The following is a 21,805-nucleotide window of genomic DNA, read 5'->3' on the forward strand; positions in this document are numbered from 1 at the left end:
TCTTGGCCCCCTCATGCCACCCACACTGTGCAGAGTTCGCCAGAAGGACAGGGCAGCTTTTGGTGGCCACCGAAAGTGCACCTCACCCCACCCTCCCTCAGCCATTGTTCAGCTATGGCTTATCATTAGCCAGGCTAAGCGCCCTGGCACCTGACTGGCAGAACGGAACACACCTGGATTGCTGCGCCAAAGAGGGCAATCGAAGCTGCGGAGACCAGGAGGCAGGGCTGGATTGGAAGGGAAATGCACGCGTTGCAACTGGAACAAAGAACAAGAACCCTCAAAGCCATTTACAAAAATGATAAGAGAAAAATCAACAATCATTTAAGACTTTGGTAAAGTTAAAATAGCAATAACATCTGGGTAGATTTGCATAAACTGAAATGTTTTTAGCAAGCACCGAAAGGAAGCACCAGTGATGGCTCTTCTTGTTGTTTAGTTGCTTACTCGTGTCCAACTTTTCGTGACCCCATGGACCATAGCACGCTAGGCACTCCTGTCTTGCACTGCCTCCCGCAGTTTGGTCAAACTCATGTTCGTAGCTTTGAAAACACTGTCCAACCACCTCGTCCTCTGTCATCCCCTTCTCCTTGTGCCCTGAATCTTTCCCAACATCAGGGTCTTTTCCAGGGAGTCTTCTCTTCTCATGAGGTGGCCAAAGTATTGGAGCCTCAGCTTCAGGATCTGTCCTTCCAGGGAGCACTCAGGGCTGATTTCCTTCAGAATGGATAGGTTTGATCTTCTTGCAGTCCATGGGACTCTCAAGAGTCTCCTCCAGCACCATAATTCAAAAGCATCAATTCTTCGGCGATCAGCCTTCTTTATGGTCCAGCTCTCACTTCCATACATCACTACTGGGAAAACCATAGCTTTAACTATACGGACCTTTGTAGGCAAGGTGATGTCTCTGCTTTTTAAGATGCTGTCTAGGTTTGTCATTGCTTTTCTCCCAAGAAGCAGGCGTCTTTTAATTTCGTGACTGCTGTCACCATCTGCAGTGATCAAGGAGCCCAAGAAAGTAAAATCTCTCACTGCCTCCATTTCTTCTCCTTCTATTTGCCAGGAGGTGATGGGACCAGTGGCCATGATCTTGGTTTTTTTGATGTTGAGCTTCAGACCATATTTTGCGCTCTCCTCTTTCACCTTCATTAAAAGGTTCTTTAATTCCTCCTCACTTTCTGCCATCAAGGTTGTGTCATCTGCATACCTGAGGTTGTTGATATTTCTTCCGGCAGTCTTAATTCCGGCTTGGGATTCATCCAGCCCAGCCTTTCACATGATGAATTCTGCATATACCAGTAAGTTAAATAAGCAGGGAGACAATATACAATTGTGATGGCTCTTGCCTGATGCCAAAAGGCAGAGGGCTCAAAAGTGCAGGTGCTGCCACGCTAAATAATAATAATAATAATAATAATAATAATAATAATTTAATAATAATAATTTATTTATACCCCACCCATCTGGCTGGGTTTCCCTAGCCACTCTGGGTAGCTTCCAACAGAAAGACTGAGTTCTTGCAAATGCAAAAAACAAGGCATTGTATGGCACCTGTAACAGGGCCAGTTCTAGAGTGAGGTGATCTTGCAGGTAAACTGAGCCCAAGTTGTTAAGGGCTTTGTATACTAATTGTTGAACTTGGCCTGGCAGCAAAGAGGCAACCAGTGCAGATCTCTGGGCATGGGAGTTATATGCCGACAAGGCCTTGCTCCTCTTAGCAATCATGCTGCAGCATTCTGCATGAACCGTGGCTTGCTTCCTCCTCCTCCTCCTCCTCCTCCTCCAACTCCTCCAACCTGCACTGCCTGTTTACTTCTCCCACCATCATGCCAGCCTCCTGCCCCAAATGCACCTGGCCTGGGCTCCCACCACCACCTGCGTGTGACCTAGCCCTGGCCCCAGACACCCTCCTGGCTCCTGACCCAATGGGGCAAGGCACCTCGAGGTTCAAGGCCTCCACCCACGCCCTGAGCTAGACCTGCAGCCCCAGGCACAGCGACTGGGCACCTCCGACTCCCTCTCGTGCCTCTTGCCACCTGCTGCTCTGCCAGAGGCGGAGGGTAAACTGTGGAACTCCCTCCCACAGGGGGCAGTGAGGGCCGCCAACCTAGATGGCTCCAAAGGAGGATTGGACAGATTCCTGGAAGAGGAGAGGGCTTTCGATGGATGCTAGTCACAATCGCTTTGCTCTGCCTACACAGTTGGAAGCAGCAGTGCTTTTAAATGCCAGTTGCTGGAAACCACAGGAGGGGAGAGGGCCTTTGTGCTTGGATCCTGCATCCTGGTTTCCCACAGGCACCTGCTTGGCCACTGTGATGCTGGGCTAGATGGTCTATTGTTCCTGATCCAGCAGGCTCACCTTACGTTCTGATGTTCTTAAGGAGGAGGAGGCGACAGAGGAGAAGAAGGGAAAATAAGAGACGGAGGGGGAGGCAGGGAATCTTCCATCCTCCTGATAAGTTAGACCTGCACCCTGGGCAGGCAAGGAACAGGGCAGAGGGGGACCTGCTTTCTCTGAGTGACATTGCCATGATGGGCCTCATTTCAGCAAGGAGGAAGAGGCAGGGGTGGGCTATCATGGGAAAGGTGGGCACTTGGAGGAAGTGAGAGAGGTAGCGTCACTCACACAGGTGTTCACACAGGGAGGCAATTCCTGGCACAAATGCCCAATGTTGCATCTTACAGGCTTCCGGAGTGTGGTTTTGAATCAACGGAAGGGAAGGGCCAGGTACTTTGCATGCTGCTAGTCCTCAAGCCGCCCATGGTTGATTTGCATTTGACAAAATCCTTCCAGAAGAGCAATCCTGGAATTACCAGTTCCTTCGTACCTGAAGCTTCTGGCTTTGCCATCTCTAAAGGAAATGTTTACATGCACCATCCCCATATGAAATGGAGTCCCGTAATTACGGTAACTGCTCACTTCTCTGTTTCAGTTGCAAAAACCCTTTACTATTCCTGCACAAATCCATTCAGAGGTGACAAGGGTGAGGCACAGAAATGGGAAGCAGAAATGTTAGCGGGAATCTCCACGCTGGACGGGGATTTCTTGGGTGCGTAATTTTTGTAGGAACATTATAGCCAACGTCCTGGCAGTATAAACTCCTCACTTGCCTTGGTAAACTTTCTCTCTGCCCAGAGAGAAAGTCCTGCTCCGAGTTAGGGATGGAGAAGGAATTCAATCCTGTTTACATTTAAAGCTGAATTTATCGCATCTGCACTTTTGAAAACAATAGACAACCCAACATGAAGCCTTCGTTCATCATTCACACTAAAACAAGCCTACTTCAGAAAGTTGATGGGAATTTTTATCTGTTTTTAGCCTGTGGTTTATTTCTTAAATTACTGTTGTTATTTTTTCCTACTGATAATTTTGACGTTTTACACTCGGAGGGTTTTCTTTACAATCTTGACGTGCATCAATCTTATTAAAATAAATAATTAAAATAAATCATCCAGTTTTCCTGATGCAGCTCTCCAGCCCATAGCTGCCAAGTTTTCCCTTTTCTCGCGAGGAAGCCTATTCAGCATAAGGGAAAATCCCTTAAAATAAGGGATAACTTGGCAGCTATGCTCCAGCCAAACAGTGTTCACAAAAATGCATTATATTAGGGAAATTGCTTTACAAAAATGTGTATATTTCGGTCAAAACTCCAGACAAAAAAATGTGTTTGTTATGAGAAATCCACACAAAAATGTTGATGCATTTTGGGGGGGGGGGGGCTGATGAAATAAAAAGCACTGAAGTTGACAGATCCTGCCAGCCCTACCCATTAATTTAAATGGATCTACTCTGAGTAGGACAACATTGGCTATAGCTCTATCTCATTCATGGTAGCATTTCACTCCTCCATTGCTGATGTGTGATATCACATGCCTGCGTTTACTTTCTAGGCTTGGGAAGCCTGAGAACGGAAGCGAGCCTTATCTCTTCCGCTCTGTTATGTTTTTGTACTTTTGACTTTCTGTTCTCTCTCGGAGCTGAAGTGAGAGGACGCCATGATCACTTTGTCCTGTATTTGCATGTTCAGACCCAGAGACCTCCCCCACCCCCAGAAATAAATTCACACTTGACTCAAATTTTAGTTTGGTTTTTGGCAGAGTTTCGGCCACAACTTTATTGATTGCAGAAAGTGAGTGGTTGCATAGGCTCTGGTTCGACTAGCTCCCTGCACCCTTGCAGGTAGCGCTGGCCCAGGGCACCAGCATAGGTCAGCCAAGGGTGAACACCTGGATAGGCGAAAGGCTGTCTGCCACCCAGATGTCCCCCTGGACTCAGGCACGGGCACAACCCCCTCACAGGGGTTGACCAAACCATTTGAGTCCCTGGATTCCTTTAACGGAACACCCTTCACATAGGGATGGCGAGAGCGTTCTCCCATCCCTATCACCTGAAACAGTGCCGATCCGCCACACGAGCAACCAAAATGGTCAAAAGCCTGGAAACGATGCCTTATGAGGAACGGCTTAGGGAGCTGGGTATGTTTAGCCTGGAGAAGAGAAGGTTAAAGGGTGATATGATAGCCATGTTCAAATATATAAAAGGATGTCATATAGAGGAGGGAGAAAGGTTGTTTTCTGCTGCTCCAGAGAAGTGGACACGGAGCAATGGATTCAAACTGCAAGAAAAAAGATTCCACCTAAACATTAGGAAGAACTTCCTGACAGTAAGAGCTGTTCAGCAGTGGAATTTGCTACCAAGGAGTGTGGTGGAGTCTCCTTCTTTGGAGGTCTTTAAGCAGAGGCTTGACAGGCATATGTCAAGAATGCTTTGATGGTGTTTCCTGCTTGGCAGGGGGTTGGACTGGATGGCCCTTGTGGTCTCTTCCAACTCTACAATTCTATGATTCTATGAGCACCCGCGCTCGCCACCAACCACTCACACCTGTAACCAATCCCTTAACCCTGTTGACATGTCAGCCACAAATCACTCAGCCACAAATCATTCCCAATCACAGGCAGGTGAACCTCATTAAGCCTGTAAAAGGGATGCACCACAGAAGGTAATGCCCGGGTGACGGATCACTGTCCCGCCCAAGGCCAGAACCTTCTTGGCCACTGCGCTCTGGACGCGCCTCCTGCCCCTCTCGGTGGCAGCTGGGCATCGGCTACTACGCCACACATGTCGCTGCAACAGCTGCGACCAAAAAATTCTGAGTCGAGGAAGAGCTGCCTTCAACTCTTCCTAGTCCTCCTGCATGCGGGTCCACAGGCTCAAGCCGGGAGCTTCCGGCAAATCGTTCTCGCCCAGCTGCACCACAATCGCTGCAGGCGTGCCTTCCTCAGACACCTTCGCCTGCACCGTCGGGAGAAGCTCCTCCCAACGCATTCCTCATCTGGATATCCAGGAGACGTAAGCATGGTCAAGGAGTCCGAGCCTGCGTCCGAATCCAGACTCCGCCGTCCTCCTGCTGGCCTAGTGGACAATGCTGTGCCCGACTATCCGGGTGTGCAGGGTAGGCAGACCTAGGAATGAACAAAACAACATTAGCAACTGCACCTCAGCGCCACATCCGAACATAACCCTTGTATGCTTCATATTTCCAGTGGGCCAGATCCTTAATCCTGTCAATGGACAGGCCCCAATGCGCAACGGTGGTAGCTGTCCCAATACGGAAAGAATGAGGTGCAAACTCACTGGCCAGCAGGCCACATGCTGTGGTTGCCTTATGCAACTGATGCCTCCACGTGGACCGGGAAGGGGCCATCCCCAGGCGGGCAAAGTGAGAAATATTTTTTGGCATCTTTCACTGGACAAGGGCCGGGCTGACCAGTGGCAGGCAGCCTCATCAAGGCACCTCTGCCCAACTGGTCTGTTTAAGGAATTTCAAATACAGTGGTACCTCGGTTTATGAACACAATTGGTTCCGGAAGTCTGTTCATAAACTGAAGCGTTCATAAACTGAAGCGAACTTTCCCATTGAAAGTAATGGAAAGTGGATTAATCCGTTCCAGACGGGTGCGCGAAGTACTTAAACTGAAGCGTTCATAAACTGAAACATGGGTGTAATTGGTTCCGGAAGTCTGTTCATAAACTGAAGCGTTCATAAACTGAAGCGAACTTTCCCATTAAAAGTAATGGAAAGTGAATTAATCCGTTCCAGATGGGTCCGCGGCGTTCATAAACCGAAAATTCATAAACCGAGGTGTTCATAAACCGAAGTTCCACTGTAGTGAGCACCAGCTCTCCAAAAGCAAACCCCTGGGGGCCCTTCCTTTTGCTGACTCCAGCACCACTTCACCCACACACAGTGCACCCAAAAATGCAATTGAAAAGGCTGCCGAAAAGAGTCTCGCCTCATAAATAGACCAGCAAACTAGTCTCAGCTTGCCGCGCACAGCGCATAAAATGTCAAATGTGACCTGTCTCCTACCTGGTGACTTAGGTGGCTGCAACCTGGCCCAGCCCTCAAGAGCCTTGTGCACCACAAACTTTGCACAAGGGTCTCTAGAATAGAGGGACTTACAGAATAATGAAATGGCAGAAGACTGAATTTGTATGGACTTCACTGCACCACCCATAAAGTGCAGGTGAGCCAAATACTGCAACACCTGATGTGTGGATGGAGACTCTGTACTGTCGCTAGTCAAAAGCTGTGCTCTGAAAACTAAAAAGTCACCTGGAGTACTGTGTCCAGTTCTGGGCACCACAGTTCGAGAAGGATACGATAAGCTGGAACGTGTCCAGAAGAGGGCAACCAAAATGGTCAAAGGCCTGGAAACGATGCCTTATGAGGAACGGCTTAGGGAGCTGGGTATGTTTAGCCTGGAGAAGAGAAGGTTAAGGGGTGATATGATAACCATGTTCAAATATATAAAAGGATGTCATATAGAGGAGGGAGAAAAGTTGTTTTCTGCTGCTCCAGAGAAGCGGACACGGAGCAACGGATTCAAACTACAAGAAAGAAAATTCCACCTAAACATTAGGAAGAACTTCCTGACAGTAAGAGCTGTTCGACAGTGGAATTTGCTGCCAAGGAGTGTGGTGGAGTCTCCTTCTTTGGAGGTCTTTAAGCAGAGGCTTGACAGCCATCTGCCAGGAATGCTTTGATGGTGTTTCCTGCTTGGCAGGGGGTTGTACTGGATGGCCCTTGTGGTCTCTTCCAACTCTATGATTCTATGATTCTATGAAAGTCCATCCAGGCCTTCTTATAAGATCTCAATGTGGAAGGAGAAACAGATGCTACTACTCCCTGAAGGATTAGCTGCTGCCAAGGTTCCAAATCGGAAAGGTGAACAAAATGGCGATCAAGCTAACGGGGGGGGGGGGTATTCCCGGCCCTAGGAAATTCCCCACCAGCCCCCAAGCAGAACGGTAATGGAAAATTAGCTAATTGCTCAGAGAGAGAACTCTCAAAGATGCCCAAAGCGATCGGCTGGACAGCATAGCCCAGACAACTTAACGCACAAATCGCCCGATAAATTGAAAGCCCTGAAGCTGCAGCCGGAACAGAGAACAAAAAAGGCGCTGCATAGAGAGCCCAAAGGGAAAATTCAGCGGGCAGCGGCAGGCTCCGCAGACCAGGAGCGCTCAGGGGGCGAAAGCCCCTCTAGGGGGAAGGGAAGGGAAAGGAAAGGAAGGGAAAGGAATAAAATTAACGAAGGAGGGAGAAGAAAACAATTGGAAGGAATTTAGGAACAAGAAGGGATAATGGAAAGAAATCACCAGGATGATCCTTCAAAGATGATCTTTCTCAGCTGCACAGAGGACATGCTGTTAGCTTGTTCTGAATGCACGTGTCGAAAGAGGAAGCTCTGGGTCACATGCATGGGTATATATAGGTCCCTCGATCCGTTTGGACTGCGCCCCATTGGCCAGATTGAACCCAACATCGAGGGACCTACCAATCAGGTGTTGTGGCTGACCAATCTTACCCACCCACAACACAGGAGATCAGTCTCCTGGTCTCACCGCAACCTGTGCCCTCTCTTAGGGAGGACACGAGATACTGCTTAATAAAAGCTTGGAATGAGCACACCAATCTCCACTTTGTTTCTGCTAACCGCTTCTGACTGCATAGGCATCTGCTATGTGTCCCTGGAGCGTCCCAAGACTGATGATTTATGGACGTCCCGGAGCTGCACAACTTCAGGAAGACACATGGAGAGGTTTGTCTCACCTCGGAAGCTGCGTGGACCGACCAAACCCCCCCCCCCACATTCAGGCAGTTCAGTCCCTCAATTTCATCCTCACAACAGCCCTGCAAGGCAGGTGAGACTGAGAGAGAAACTGGCCCAGGATGGGATTCAAAAACAGACCAAGGCCATGACTCTATCCATGACTCCATGTTCGCTCCCTAGCAGGCTGCTTCTGCCTAGGATTTCGGGGTGTGAAACCTCTACTGACCTCAAACATCCACTTAGTGCTTTTGTGTCTCAGGCCATCCCTCCTCCGTCTCTTTGCTAATCCTCCTTTTCATTTCCCTGTGCCTGCACTTTCATCTCCATATTGAAGATACATGGAGAGGAATTCAGGGGAGCACTAAACAGATCTCCCCACCAGCTCAAGCATTTCTCCTTGCCTGATACAATCCTAGAATGGTAGAGTTGGACTATCTAGCATCCAAGGGCCATCTAGTCCACCCCCCTGTGACACAAGAATCACACCTGAAGAATCCCTGACGGTGGCCATCCAACCTCTGTTTGAAAACCTCCAAGGAAGGAGAGTCTACAACCTCCTGAGGGGAATCAACCCATTCCACTGTTGAACAGCTCCTACTGCCAGAATTTTCTTCCTAGTGTTAAGTAGGAATCTCCACAGAGCCTAGGGCTTGCCGATCAGAAGGTCAGCGGTTCAAATCCCCGTGACGGGGTGAGCTCCTGTTGTTCGATCCCTGCTCCTGGCAACCTAGCAATTTGAAAGCACGTCAAAGTGCAAGTGGATAAATAGGGACCGCTCCAGCAGGAAGGTAAACGGCATTTCTGTGCACTGCTCTGGTTCGCCAGAAGCGGCTTTGTCATGCTGGCCACATGACCTGGAAGTTGTACGCCGGCTCCCTCGGCCAATAATGCGAGATGAGCGCCGCAACCCCAGAGTCGGTCACGACTGGACCTAATGGTCAGGGGTCCCTTTACCTTTACCTTTATATTAGGTCTTCCCCTCGGGAGCAGCAGAAACCAAGATGGCTCCCTCTTCCAGGGGACAGCCCTTCAGATACCTATCCTATCACTTCTCAGTCTCTGAGTTAATTTTGGGGGCAAAGCAGGGAAGAAAGACCTGCCACACTAGTGGAAGTCTTTGTACTTTGCATTTCCACTGGTAGTGTTTGCTATTTAAATTTTGTCCATAGATATGTTTAAAGCCCTTCTGTTCACCCACTTGAATTTCTAACTGCACTCCGCCATTAAAAAAAAAAACCGTTTAAAAGCCTAGTGCACAAACTAGGAGGTGGCAAATTTTGAAAAGCTGGCATCACAAGATCAAGTAAATCAATTTTGCCACATTAATTAACCTAAATTGTTTTAATTGGATTTTGGATAAATGTGCAGTTAATTGTTACTGTTCTGGATCTGATTCAGACAACTTGTGCTATTTGATTCCTGCATTGTGGGGGGTTGGATGAGACGATCCTTGAGGTCCCTCCCAGCTCAGCAATTTATGTTTTTTTTATTCCTCAGTGGGGCTTGCAAACTGCTACGTATTCTGAATAATGCTTTTCATAGGTTAGGGGGGGCACCAAGATTGGGTTTATGGAACCAGGGGAGAGGAGACCCAAACAAATTTGGGAGCCACAGGTCTAGATACTAACAGACGAGTTGAACGGGCTAAGACAGGGCACCCCGTTATGTAGAACGTAAGAAGCCCCATGTGGTTGGATGAAGCTAGGAGCCATCTAGTTCAGCATTGTTCTCCCAGTGAGTGCCCAACCAGGTTCCAGCTTGACTTTAGCTTTTACTGTATTCTGCACCTGTTGGTTCTTAAAAGATGGAAGAACCCCAAAGTATCCAATGACTGGTCTGAAATAACCAGGTTGGGCTACAAAAACTGATGGAATATGCTGAAATGGCAAAGCTAACAGAAAGACTTAGAAACAAAGACAATAGAGAATTTAAAGAAGACTGGGAACCATTTGTGTTATATCTACAGAAACAATGTAAAGAAATGGACTCACTAGCAGGGTTTGAGTAAACACTTACTTTTTAAAAAAATGCTTTATTGAATTTAATTAATAGCAAAACATTCTTATGTGTGGTACATAGAAATATACAAATAAACACTTACAATTAACAAAAATAAATACAGAAGCTATAAAGATGATGTTAAAATGATAAGAGAAAACAATAATTAATATAAGAAACTTATATGAAAGTATAACAAAGCGAGCAGAGGAAGTTAATACGTAAAAAACCAGAAGAGGAAGTTGAGGGAAGTCGGGGGGGGGGGAGAGAGAATTTTGGGGAATGTATTCTTTGTATTTTTATTTCAATGATTTGATGTGTTGTCAACATGATAAAAATTTAAATGTTAATTTTTTAAAAATGAAATGACCAGGTTGGGGAGATATGACTTCCCTTGGCCTGTTCCTGCCGCTTGCTACGTCACCTGCCCCACTCACACCCAGGAGCTGAGCCTCAAGACAGGAGATCGAGACACAGCCCCACCCAAGGTGCAGGGAGAGGAGTTATCGCCAGCTGATCTCTCGCTCCTTGAAGACTCCCCAGCGGTGGAAAATCTGTCAGTCTGGCCCGCGAAACAGCCACCCCAGCCAGCAACACGCTTGACAGGCGTGGCAAACCTGTGCCTAAAGCAAATACACCAGACTGGATTCGGGAGGCCAATGTTATGGCAGCCGACTGAAGAGGGTGGTGTCATCCTGTATTATGTCAGGTGAAGGGCAGGTGAGCATGGCTGGGTCAGGAGGAGGACTGATGTGACCCCCCCAGATCACATAAGAGGAGCCTGCTGGATCAGGCCAATGGCCCATCTAGCCCAGCATCCTATTCTCACAGTGGCTGAACAGTTGCCTTTTATGGGAAACCAGCAGGCAGGATCCAAGCACAAGAGTTCTCTTCCCTCCTGTGGTTTCCAGCAACTGGGGTTCAGAAGCATTGCTGCCTCCATGAATTTGTCTAATCCTTTCTAAAAGCCAACCAGGTTGGTGGGATCCTGCTTGTGGGTTTCCCATAATGGGCACCAGTTTGGCCACCGTGAGAACAGGAAGCTGGACTGGGTGGGCCATTGACTGCTCTGACATTCTCATGTTCTGCTCTGATGACACCCAGGCTCTGCTTGGAAGCGCCGGATCCTGGGGGCCGATACTCAGAGGCTTGATCCTGGCAAGGCAGAGCGTTGATGAGCAAGTCATTCACCTGGCAAGCAAGCAAGGAGGAAGAGCTCAGCCAGTTCAGAACAGAGATGCAATACTGTACACACAAAGGGTGAGGTTCACAACCTGGGTGTGTAGTTAAAGTCAATGTTGCTAATTTTCCAGCCAGACATTCATTCATTCTATTTATAAAAATGTTGATACAGCATCTCAAACAACCCGTCTCCTGGAAAAGCCATCAAACAGTCAAATCGCAATAATGTAAACAAAATCTAGATGGCAGTGCAAAGGCGCCGTGAATTCATTTCTGATATTAAGCACTAGAAAAGACTCAAGTGCAGAGGTGTGTTTTAAGCATGCACTGAAATATCAAGAAGGGTTGGCACTTGCTGGAGCTCCGGATTAGATTACTGCAGCGCCCTGTACAGTGGTACCTCTACTTACAAATTTAATGCGTTCCAAACGCACATTTGTAAGTAGAAAAAAATTGTAAGTCGAATCCCATAGGAATGCATTGGGAGAAAAAATTCCTAAGTAGAAAAAATCCTATCTAAAAAATCTAAACCGCATCCAAGATGGCGGACGGAGCTCCATTCGTAAGTAGAAACATTCGTAAGTAGAGTTATTCGTAAGTAGAGGTACCACTGTATATGGGGCAGCCCTTGAAGTTGACACGGAAAGTTAAGTTGGCCCAAAATGCAGCATCCAGATTACTGGCTGGGGTTCCATTTAGGGGGCTGGAAAAGGTGGCCCTCAGGACCCCTTCCAACTCTATGATTCTATGGGGAAATCCATTCTCATCTTCCTATTGGTCCTGAAGCTGAGACCTAACTATCCCTGCAGCTTCAGCAAAGGTCCCTCTGGCCCACAGTCAGCTTCTGCATGGACGAAAGTCAGAAGGAGAGGAGACAGGTCCAGGGCTGTCTCAAGCACGTCAGGCGCCCTGGCGCCGTGGGGCGGAGATCGCTCCGGCGCCCCCGCCCTGTTTCTTGCCGCGGCTGGTGGGCGGGCGCAGCGCGTAGCATGGTTTCCGCGTGGCTCTGCCGTGCGGCACCCCCATAACGGGCCAGCGCCCTGGTGCCCCCGCGCCACCCGGACTACCCCTAGATGTTAGGTTTTTCCTTTAAGACTGATGTGGTCAATGGTGCTACACAGAGATGTGTGTTTGTAACCTTGTTCTGAATGTTAACACACCTGTGAGCTTTTGCTAATTTGAATAATTGAAGGTAGAGTTTGATTGCTGTAATGTGATTGGGTCATTGGCTATTTTGAATTCTGCATTTAAGCTACCCAAATGGTTCATGGGTGTGGTGGTGATGGATTGTGAATTGAGAGGAATGGAGTAGAGGAGTGTGATGTATATAATTGTAAATAAAAGCAAGCAAAGATGATGAAGACGACTTTGTTATTTCGTCGACCCTGCCGCTGTTGCAACTCGGTTGGTGCGTATTTTGCCCAACACTAGAGCGGGGCCCTGGACAGGCCTTTCCACTGGTGGCTGCTCTGAGCTTTCCTGACTCCTGTGCTTCTTTGGGCCCCTGCCTGACATTCTACCCGTCCATCCGACGTCAATCACATATTAATTAGGGAAATTCCATGAGTCAACCTCCAGTGACCTCTCCTCCAGAAGGAATCCAGCCCTGGATCTTCTCACCACTTAGGAGCACTTAGGAATGTCTCACCTGGAGTGGGAGGCTGGAGCCAGGCAGGAGGTGCACAGCCATGCAGGCGCAGGAGCCCCACGCCAGACGGGATTTTCTTCACGCCCTTCCCTGCAGGGATGCTGGGAGCGAGGCAGGTTGGCCTGGCCTGGATCAGTGGGTTAGCAAGTCATTTATGGAGGCCAGGAGGTGCTCCAGTTCCTGCCACACGCAAGTGTTAAATATTCATATCAGTGCCAGTCACACTGGCATTACCGTAAGAGCATAAGATGAGCCTGCTGGATCAGGCCAATGGCCTATCTCACCCAGCATCCTGTTCTCACAGTGGCCAACCCATTGCCTCAATGCAAAACCCACAAGCAGGATCTGAGCACAGAAGCTCTCTCCCCTCCTGTGGTTTCCAGCAACGGGAATTCAGAAGCATATAATAATAATAATTTTGTTACTTATACCACCACCCATCTGGCTTCCAGCTGTGGAAGCAGAGCCTAGCCATCATCACTTTTAGCCCTCGATAGCCCACTCGTCCTCCATGCATTTGTCTCATCCTCTTTTAAAGCCATCCAAGCTGGCCGCCATGACCTGCCTCCGGTGGGAGAGAGTTCCACAGTTTATGCTTGTGTGAAGAAAGGCTTCCTTTTCTTCCAGCACTCAGCTTCATGGGATGCTCTTGTGTTCTAGTGGAGAGAGAGAGAGGGAGGGAGGGAGGGAGGGAGGGAGCTCACAAAACACCATTCATACCTCCTATCAACTTTAAGGTACAGTAAAGGTAAAGGGACTCATCTCACATTATTGGCCAAGGGAGCCGGCGTACAGCTTCCAGGTCATGTGGCCAGCATGACAAAGCCGCTTCTGGCGAACCAGAGCAGTGCACGGAAACGCCGTTTACCTTCCCGCCGGAGTGGTACCTATTTATCTACTTGCACTTTGATGTGCTTTTAACCCACAGTGCCACCCGCATCCCTATCAACTTTACTCCCTTTCTATTTAAACTAAAGAGTCCCAAATGCTGCAATGGGGAAAGTTGCACCAGGCCAGAGAAGTGAACCCTGTAGTTGTGAGAGGGAGCAAGGGAGAGATACCACCCCACCTCTGTTCCCAAAGTGCCTCATTGCTAGAGAAGTATATACAAATTTTATTACGGTCTCAGACCAGTTTTACATTCCATACTAAACGAGCATGAAACGCAATACAATTAAGTTTGGATTAACAATCAAATATAACAATAAACAATACGAATATAGCAGCAAATAGAAATCTGGTTTAGGTCTTAGTCTCTAAAATATTATCTAGAGTTTGCATCGGAGGTCTTAGTCTTTGTATTTGCACAGCTTGTTCCCTGAGTTTTATGGCAGCCGCGCAAAATTTGGCCACCCTTCGCATGATCTCTGGATCCTTGTCCTCTAACAGGGATTTTAAGCATTGAGGTTCAGACCCACATGGAATTTTCTGTATCCCAGGGTGATAAAGACGTAGCAAATATCCTCATAAAAACGACATCGAAGCAAGACATGATGGGAGACTGTTTCCACCTCTATCAGGCCACAGGGGCAGACTTGCTCCGCATGCGGTTTGCCCACATATCTGCCCTGCAATAAGGCAGATGGCAACACATTGAATCTAGCCAGGGTGAACAACCTTCTATAGATAGATGTAGTTTTGACAGATATATTGCTGGGGTAAAACCTCTCCCATTGTCTTTGATTGCTGGGCGCTTCTTCACCTCCCTCACATGCCCCCTGGGCCCACCAACACTGCTAGAGAAACTACCCTCCCTCCCTGGCTCCTTGGCTTATTTCAGGGGCGGGCTTCAGTTCTTCTATGTGACCAGAGTTGTTGTTGTTTAGTCGTTTAGTCGTGTCCGACTCTTCATGACCCCATGGACCAGGGGTTCCCAAACTAAGGCCCAGGAGCCGGATGCGGCCCAATCACCTTCTAAATCCGGCCCGCGGACGGTCCGGGAATCGGCATGTTTTTACATGAGTAGAATGTGTCCTTTTATTTAAAATGCATCTCTGGGTTATTTGTGGGGCATAGGAATTTGTTCAATTCCCCCCCCCCAAAAAAAATATAGTCCGCCCCCCCACAAGGTCTGAGGGACAGTGGAACGGCCCCCTGCTGAAAAAGTTTGCTGACCCCTGCCATGGACCATAGCACGCCAGGCACTCCTGTCTTCCACTGCTTCCTGCAGCTTGGTCAAACTCATGTTCGTAGCTTCGAGAACACTGTCCAACCATCTCGTCCTCTGTCGTCCCCTTCTCCTAGCGCCCTCCATCTTTCCCAACATCAGGGTCTTTTCCAGGGAGTCTTCTCTTCTCATGAGGTGGCCAAAGTATTGGAGCCTCAGCTTCAGGATCTGCCCTTCCAGGGAGCACTCAGGGCTGATTTCCTTCAGAATGGATAGGTTTGATCTTCTTGCAGTCCATGGGACTCTCAAGAGTCTCCTCCAGCACCATAATTCAAAAGCCTCAATTCTTTGGCGATCAGCCTTCTTTATGGTCCAGCTCTCACTTCCATACATCACTACTGGGAAAACCATAGCTTTAACTATACGGACCTTTGTCGGCAAGGTGATGTCTCTGCTTTTTAAGATGCTGTCTAGGTTTGTCATTGCTTTTCTCCCAAGAAGCAGGCGTCTTTTAATTTTGTGACTGCTGTCACCATCTGCAGTGATCAAGGAGCCCAAGAAGGTGAAATCTCTCACTGCCTCCATTTCTTCCCCTTCTATTTGCCAGGAGGTGATGGGACCAGTGGCCATGATCTTGGTTTTTTTGATGTTGAGCTTCAGACCATATTTTGCGCTCTCCTCTTTCACCCTCATTAAAAGGTTAGAACCAGAGTTAGAACCATAGAATCATCTAGTCCAACCCCCTGCGATGCAGAAATCACAGATAAGTTTCTCTTCCCAGTGCCCTAGCTGACCTCTCTTGCTGCATGGATGCCTGCCCTGGTGCTGGGTGTGGCAGGGAATTTAATGGCAAATGAGATGGAGAGGGATCAGCAGAGGTGTAGGCAAGGAGGGAGAGGCGCCCATTCCAATGGGATTGTTGTCTCCTTAATTGCTGCAAGGTGCAGGTGTAGATTCTGGCTCAGTGTGGGAGGGAGCAGACCAAAAGGGTGCTCTCTCTCTCTCTCTCTCTCTCTCTCTCTCTCTGGCATGGAACAAGGGAGGTGTGTCAGGTCAATGGGTGCTACAGACTGTCACGCTGTGGGTTAAACCACAGAGCCTAGGGCTTGCTGATCAGAAGGTCGGCGGTTCGAATCCCTGCGACGGGGTGAGCTCCCATTGCTCGGTCCCAGCTCCTGCCCACCTAGCAGTTCGAAAGCACATCAAAATGCAAGTAGATAAATAGGGACTGCTCCAGCGGGAAGGTAAACGGCATTTCCGTGCGCTGCTCTGGTTCGCCAGAAGCAGCTTTGTCATGCTGGCCACATGACCCGGAAGCTGTCTGCGGGCAAATGCCGGCTCCCTTGGCCTATAGAGCGAGATGAGGACCGCAACCCCAGAGTCGGACACGACTGGACCTGATGGTCAGGGGCCCCTTTACCTTTACCATAGAATCATAGAATTGAAGAGTATTGAATGCAATGCAGGAATCTCGGCTAAAACATCCACGACAGATGGCCATCCAATCTCTGCTTAAAAACCTCCAGTGATGGAGAGTCTGCGACTTCCCAAGGTAGCCACTATTCAACTGGACTATCATTCCTCTCTTGGGACTTCTTTGGAGGCTTCAGCTAAGAGCACAGAATGTCTCCTGGGTCTTCTGCCTGCAGGGTCACAGGACAGCATTGCAACAGCACTCCAGCTTCTTCCCTGTGGGCAAAATTCAACAGTCGGTTTGCCCACAAACGGTGGTTCTTGCACGCCTGAAGGAACGTCTCTTGCCTGCCCTCCAACTGTCCCAAACAGGAACACCAAAGACCAGAAGAGATGTGTTTTCTGTGGTTTCCCCAGAGCTACAGAACAGCCTGCCATCAGAGCCTCACTGAGAAAGAATCTAAGCTGTGACCATTTGTGGCTTTCTGCTGATTCTGCAACTGGGCTCCTCCATCACATATGCAGAAATGACCCGCGACCCCAACCCCCAACCCCTCCAGGTTTCTGAGCTTGGGACTTTCTGTATGGAAATATAGTCAATTGACCCATCAAATAGTCAGGTGTGGACAGCTGACTAAAGCGTCAGATAAAAGCGACTCAAGGTTGCAGATATGTCACCTGTTACCTGACAAACCCTCCTCCTGCATCTAAAGAGGAATGTCCAGCTGAAACAGCCCCCTCGGGCACAGAGAGGACACCACAGCTGTGATTGGGGGTCCCTTCCAACTCTGCAATTCTATTATTGTGAGGGACAGGGACTACAGACAGCCCCCACCCATCCTGAGAAGCAGTTCTTCCCCGAGTACCAGCTGCAGCGGAGAGGGAGAAGAGTCCAGCGGGGAAGCAGGAAGTAGAGGACATGGCTCTAGCAGGGTCGCAGAGCCCCTGCTCCGCTTGGGAGAGGAAGGAAGGGAGAGGGAAAAGGGGAGGAGGGAAAGCACGGAAAGAAGACCTTTCCCTCCGGTTCCGGAATTGCGCAGAAAGAAACGAGGGAGGAGATTTGGGATTCCCAGATGTTGGAAGAAAACGCGGGAATCCCCATTCCAGGGTTCTGACCCAGACTGAGAACATGCATCCTGTACAGCTCTAGCACTGTAAATAGTTTGCACACAATAAAAGCATGAAAAGGCAACGGTTTGGAGAGTCGTTACTCTAGAGTAGCCGCAACGTGCCCTCTCTGACAATTATTCTATGACCCTTGGAGGGACTTGCTGAAATCATGACATTTGTGCATGGCATTTGTGATCTTTCTTTACTGTGCTCTAGGGGTTATGGGACTTCTAATTAGTGCTGCTTTATTTCTCGGTTTCACTAGTCATTGCTCCACATGCTATATACCTATCCAAACTAAACTTTGAAAATGTCAACAACAAGAACAACAGAATCGAAGGGAGGAGGCAAATATACTCAGAAGAGCCAGCACAGCCCCCCTCCTGAGACGTCTGGATTGAACTGAAGGCACCTGTAGGGAGACATGAAATTCCTGCATTGCAGGGGGTTGGACTAGATGACCCTCTGGATCCCTTCCAACTCTACCATTCTATGGTTCTATGTCTTCTCTTGCCCCCTGCTGCCCAGAGACAAAACTGCAGGCAGGACTGAACAATGAAACTCGGGTTGAGCTGTGTGGGAAGAGGAAGGAGATGGGAGGGATGGCCAAAATCTATATACCGGTACTCTGTGGTTGCGAGTCATAGAATAATAGGATTGTTGGGTTGGAAAGGCCCCCGAGACTTCTGCCATTAGACACCTCACAGCACTCCAACAGCAATGGCTCCTGGACCTGAGATATTTTGCCATGAAGGAGAAAGAAACTCTACTTCTTGCATCAGAATCCATCTGGAAATGTCATGGATTAATTTCCTTGATGGAATATTGGATTGAATTTTACGGCATGTTATGCAGTAAAAGAAAATACGATGGAAATGGCCCACGGATGGTATTTAACACCCACCAGATTGGTGAAAATGTCTAAAAAAGAAAGAGGTATATGTTAGAAGTGTAATGAAATTTGGGGGGGGGGGTCTTTTATCCACATGTGGTGGTCCTGTAAAATAATTAAGGAATATTGGGAAACTATATAGAATGAATGGTAAAAGATACTTTAAAAAAACTTCCCCCAAAACTCCTGAGATTTTCCTCTGGGGGATGGTAACAACAGAGGTCCCCCAAAAAAACCCAAAAGAGTTTATCACTACACGGCACCACAATTAGAACCTTACTGGCACAAAGGTGGAGAAGAAGTCTAGTCCCCACTCAGGAAGAGCGGCAGTATAAAATGTTCGGATATGCTGAAGTGGCTGGTCTGAGGAACAGGGAGGAGAAAACAAAGATAAGGCATATAAGGAGAAATGGAGAGTGCTTATTGACTATTTCAAGAACCAGTATGGACAAATACATGCTAAGCAGGTCTTGTGTAAATCCAGCAGAGTTGAAATAGATGGAATATTTAAGATATAAGAAACAGGATGATTTTAAAGATGTGGATTACGCAGAGTAGTAGAAAAGCAAAAGGAACCAGGAAAAGACTGGAAGGGAAGTCATGTGGTATATGAAAACCTGCTGTATTTGGTAAGAAGTTATAAGTGGGGTAGGGGAAGGGGGGAGGGGGTTAAATCATAGAATCATAGAGTTGGAAGAGGCCACAAGGGCCATCCAGTCAAACCCCCTGCCAAGCAGGAAACACCATCAAAACATTTTTGACATACGGCTGTCAAGCCTCTGCTTAAAGACCTCCAAAGAAGGAGACTCCACCACACTCACACTCCTTGGTAGCAAATTCCACTGCCGAACAGCTCTTACCGTCAGGATGTTCTTCCTAATGTTTAGGTGGAATCTTCTTTCTTGTAGTTTGAATCCATTGCTCCATGTCCGCTTCTCTGGAGCAGCAGAAAACAACCTTTCTCCCTCCTCTATATGACACCCCTTTATATATTTGAACATGGCTATCATATCACCCCTTAACCTTCTCTTCTCCAGGCTAAACATACCCAGCTCCCTAAGCCGTTCCTCATAAGGCATCGTTTCCAGGCCTTTGACCATTTTGGTTGCCCTCCTCTGGACACGTTCCAGCTTGTCAGTATCCTTCTTGAACTGTGGTGCCCAGAACTGGACACAGTACTCCAGGTGAGGTCTGACCAGAGCAGAATGTTGTTGTTTAGTCGTTTAGTCGTGTCCGACTCTTCGTGACCCCATGGACCATAGCACGCCAGGCACTCCTGTCTCGCACTGCCTCCCGCAGTTTGGTCAAACTCATGTTCGTAGCTTCGAGAACACTGTCCAACCATCTTGTCCTCTGTCGTCCCCTTCTCCTAGTGCCCTCAATCTTTCCCAACATCAGGGTCTTTTCCAAGGATTCTTCTCTTCTCATGAGGTGGCCAAAGTATTGGAGCCTCAGCTTCACGATCCGTCCTTCCAGGGAGCACTCAGGGCTGATTTCCTTAAGAATGGATAGGTTTGATCTTCTTGCAGTCCATGGGACTCTCAAGAGTCTCCTCCAGCACCATAATTCAAAAGCATCAATTCTTCGGCGATCAGCCTTCTTTATGGTCCAACTCTCACTTCCATACATCACTACTGGGAAAACCATAGCTTTAACTATACGGACCTTTGTCGGCAAGGTGATGTCTCTGCTTTTTAAGATGCTGTCTAGGTTTGTCATTGCTTTTCTCCCAAGAAGCAGGCGTCTTTTAATTTCGTGACTGCTGTCACCATCTGCAGTGATCAAGGAGCCTAAGAAAGTAAAATCTCTCACTGCCTCCATTTCTTCCCCTTCTATTTGCCAGGAGGTGATGGGACCAGTGGCCATGATCTTGGTTTTTTTGATGTTGAGCTTCAGACCATATTTTGCGCTCTCCTCTTTCACCCTCATTAAAAGGTTCTTTAATTCCTCCTCGCTTTCTGCCATCAAGGTTGTGTCATCTGCATATCTGAGGTTGTTGATATTTCTTCCAGCAATCTTAATTCCGGCTTGGGATTCATCTAGTCCAGCCTTTCGCATGATGAATTCTGCATATAAGTTAAATAAGCAGGGAGACAATATACAACCTTGTCGTACTCCTTTCCCAATTTTGAACCAATCAGTTGTTCCATATCCAGTTCTAACTGTAGCTTCTTGTCCCACATAGAGATTTCTCAGGAGACAGATGAGGTGATCAGGCACTCCCATTTCTTTAAGAACTTGCCATAGTTTGCTGTGGTCGACACAGTCAAAGGCTTTTGCATAGTCAATGAAGCAGAAGTAGACGTTTTTCTGGAACTCTCTGGCTTTCTCCATAATCCAGCGCATGTTTGCTATTTGGTCTCTGGTTCCTCTGCCCCTTCGAAATCCAGCTTGCACTTCTGGGAGTTCTCGGTCCACATACTGCCTAAGCCTGCCTTGTAGAATTTTAAGCATAACCTTGCTAGCGTGTGAAATGAGCGCAATTGTGCGGTAGTTGGAGCATTCTTTGGCACTGCCCTTCTTTGGAATCGGGATGTAGACTGATCTTCTCCAATCCTCTGGCCATTGCTGAGTTTTCCAAACTTGCTGGCATATTGGGTGTAGCACCTTAACAGCATCATCTTTTAAAATTTTAAACAGTTCAGCTGGAATATCATCACTTCCACTGGCCTTCTTATTAGCAATGCTTTCTAAGGCCCATTTGACTTCACTCTCCAAGATGTCTGGCTCAAGGCCAGCAACCACACTACCTGAGGTGTACGAGACCTCCATATCTTTCTGGTATAATTCCTCTGTGTATTCTTGCCACCTCTTCTTGATGTCTTCTGCTTCTGTTAGGTCCTTACCACTTTTGTCCTTGATTATGGTAATCTTTGTACGAAATGTTCCTTTCATATCTCCAATTTTCTTGAACAGATCTCTGGTTTTCCCCATTCTATTGTTTTCCTCTATTTCTTTGCATTGCTCATTTAAGAAGACCCTCTTGTCTCTCCTTGCTGTTTTTTTGGAAATCTGCATTCAGTTTCCTGTATCTTTCCCTATCTCCCTTGCATTTTGCTTGCCTCCTCTCCTCCGCTATTTGTATGGCCTCGTTGGACAGCCATTTTGCTTTCTTGCATTTCCTTTTCCTTGGGATGGTTTTCATTGCTGCCTCCTGTATAATGTTACGAGCCTCCATCCATAGTTCTTCAGGCACTCTGTCCACCAAATCTAAATCCTTAAACCTGTTCCTCACTTCCACTGTGTATTCATAAGGGATTTGATTCAGATTGTATCTTACTGGCCCAGTGGTTTTTCCTACTTTCTTCAGTTTAAGCTGGAATTTTGCTATAAGAAG

Source organism: Zootoca vivipara, chromosome 7 (assembly GCF_963506605.1).
Source record: "Zootoca vivipara chromosome 7, rZooViv1.1, whole genome shotgun sequence".
Classification (NCBI taxonomy): domain Eukaryota; kingdom Metazoa; phylum Chordata; class Lepidosauria; order Squamata; family Lacertidae; genus Zootoca; species Zootoca vivipara.